General features: G+C 44.4%; 1 pseudogene; it reads right to left on the reverse strand.

The window, feature by feature from the left end:
• Positions 1–305: 305 nt before the first annotated feature.
• On the reverse strand, positions 306–1375 carry LOC127492185 (mitochondrial fission regulator 2 pseudogene; annotated as a pseudogene).
• Positions 1376–3115: the final 1740 nt, after the last annotated feature.

Below are 3115 nucleotides of genomic sequence, written 5' to 3' on the forward strand. Positions count from 1 at the left end.
AGGATTATGAAAATTATGCAAATTATGTATTCAGCTTTCAGCATTATTACATACATGTAGGAAAAATCCATACACCTAACTCATCACTGCTGGGTCTTCCACAACAGGAGACAAGTATTAGAAGTCAAGACTTCAAACCTCAGCAATGTGCTGTCCCAGCGTTCAGACTTCACTTAACCTCCTTTAGCACGGGGTCTTTTGAAATGTGGTGAAAGACAAGCTGGCATATTTCCACAGTCTTTCCTTCTAAGTGTGGACACAGTGTTGGTGCTGATGCCTTGGACACCAGCATTTGCGTGTATCCTCTACTGCCCTTCTGATTGTGAAGTGTTCTGTCCAAACCTTGAAGTTTGTGGACTAGAAAATGGAGACGACTCCTCCAAATCTATCTTCTTTCTCAAAGGAATCATCTTCTTGGAATGCAAATTTTGGCTTCAGTGTGTGTGATAGTGTGTGTGATAGACACCGGGTCCCAAATAAGTTTCCCCTTGTGAGTGGGTCTACTGCAGGGTGACCAATCAATAGCACGGAGCTTGAGAACATCCAGCCTGTCTGGAACACCCTTATATCCATGGGTTTGTGAGTAATAACTAGGATTGCTCTGACTGGCGCCTGGGTGCTGCTTTTGCATTTCAGTTGCTGGATTATCTGAGTCACAAATATTATCTTATGCTGGTTGGATGGGAGGAACACATGGAGGCTGGCGGGAAGAAAACTGAGGGAGATGTGGCCATGGTGGAGGAAGAGGACAAACCATCGAATCTGGAAGCTGAGCTGGTTCCATGTTCGGTTGAGCACTGCTGATAGCATTTGTCCCAAACCACCGGGCCTGTCATCCACGGCAAAGGAACCAAAGGAACCAAAATTTGTTCTGGTTTTCAGTTCCTGCATTTTCACAGTTCCAGTGAAGAAAAGTGAGCTCTTCTTCAAGGGCAGCTGTGTTTTTTTTTTTTTTTTTTTAATTGCAGCTTCATTTACAGGCAGATTTTTTTCCCCCATTGGGTTGTTTTGTCTTCGAGCAGGTGACAATGGGTCCCAAGCTAGTTGCACAGAAAGGGGAAAGTCAAAGTTTTCTTTGTTTTTCCATATACTATTTTGAAATCTGAGACAACTGGTTTCTTCATCACTTGCCACACACAAAATACCAGCGAAAGATGGACACCCACATCCATAATTATCAGGATTTACAAAGTTCAAGAGCAGGATCAACTGAAAATTAGGTCTTTGACAAGGTTCTGAAGGAAGCATTTTCCCAGCGATACAAACAATGCTCTGAACTGATCCATAATCTATTTTTCCAAATCACCAAAACCTGGTCTATGGGAACACCAAAATATTCCAGCATACCTCTTAAGATATGCAATATCAGAGACATCGATGAAATTAATGCTGAAGCAAATTCAATGAAACATTATCAGCATCTCGGTGCCTTCCTCGGAAGCTGAGCGTCTTGTAAGCTGCGGCAGGTCAAGCAGAGGGCATTATGGAACTCTGACTCAGAATCCGTAACGCAAGCACGGTGCCCTGCTCCCGCTCCAGAAGCGCTTTAGATGTCGACTAGTGTCCACCTATGAGCCTCAGCTTGCAGGCCACAGGTGGTAAGGACACATCCACGGAAGGCATGAGGCTCACCAGTGGCTCCATCCCAGTGCCCCTGCCTCAGCCAGGATGGCTCTGCAAGGGAGCATGGACCTCCTCTCTTGCCCAGCCAACCTGCCCTGAGAAGACTCAGTTCTGTCTTACTTGTGGTCAGTTGATAAACATTGTTGGCTGATGAAGGAGAAAAGGAGCTAGGAGCCAGGGCTTTCAGGCCAGAAGATGGAAAGATGAGGGAGCAACACTCCCATCAAGCCTTCAGATGGAGGTGGGTCCCTGCCCACAGCCTTGGTTTAGCACAGGGAGACCTGTGTCAAGCTTCTAGCCTAGGAAGCTGTAAGATAATATGTGTGTTTATTTCAAGCTGCTTTGTGCTAGTATGGAGGAGGAGGACAAACCATCAAACCTGGAAGCTGAGCTGGTTCCATGTTCGGTTGAGCAGCTCCTGATGGCATTTGTCCCAAACCACTGGGCCTGTCATCCACAGCAAAGGAACCAAAATTTGATCTGGTTTTCAGTTCCTGCATTTTCACAATTGCAGCAAAGAAAAGTGTGCTCTTCTTCAAGGGCACTTACTATTTTTTTAATTGCAGCTTCATTTACAGGCAGATCATTTTTTTTTTTTTTTCATTGGTTTGTTTTGTCTTCGAGCAGGTGACAATGGGTCACCTGCTCTGGGAAACTAATACAAAACCCCAGAAAATATCTGGGGTGGGCTCTCCCTGGGCAAGGGAAGTAAGGAGTTGCCTCTAAAGGTTTTCTCTGGGGCGAGGCAGGAAAGGGTTGGGGAACTAAGTGGAGGCTTTGAGGTGCTTCTGTATTTCCAGATGTCTGGGGTGGGTGTAACCCAGGACTGCCCAGGGTCTACCTGTGTGTGAAGATTACCTGAGTCAAAGTCTCCTGAATGAGGTGTGCCTGCCCCGGGGCTTTGAAAGAGGTGCTGGAGGACAATACAGGGGCACGATCTTTAGTGGCATCTGTGCAAGATCGCCATAGACAGAAATGTGCACCGATGACTGTTCATGTTCATTTCTTTCTCTGATTTATGGAATGATCAATTCCTCCCCCCTCCCAAATATCTGGAGGGTCTAGGAATGTATCAACTAAACTCCATTATCACATACTGTGGAAATTAATGACAAAATTATGTTTATTCTTCCAGATAAGTTAGGTCACAGCAGAGGCCATTGACATGAAGAAAAATTAAATTAAATAGGTGGTTATAAGGATGCTTTGCTATCTCTGCTGAGGTATTTCACTTTCATCAAATTTGGTGAAGATTTAGTTTTCATTCTCACTTTCTTGATTCTTTCTTAAAGTTCCCCAAGAAAGTTAACTTCCTGCTATCTTATATGAAATGAAGTTTGGTTATAGAAATGATGAACAATCTCACCTTATTCTGGATTATTTCTTTTTTTGTTGTTAAAAATATTTATTTATTTTTAAAGGCGGAGTTACAGAGAGAGAAGTGAGGGGGAGGGGGAGAGGAGGAGAGAAGCGGGAGGGACAGAGAGAGAGA

Source organism: Oryctolagus cuniculus, chromosome 9, assembly GCF_964237555.1.
Source record: "Oryctolagus cuniculus chromosome 9, mOryCun1.1, whole genome shotgun sequence".
Taxonomy (NCBI): Eukaryota; Metazoa; Chordata; class Mammalia; order Lagomorpha; family Leporidae; genus Oryctolagus; species Oryctolagus cuniculus.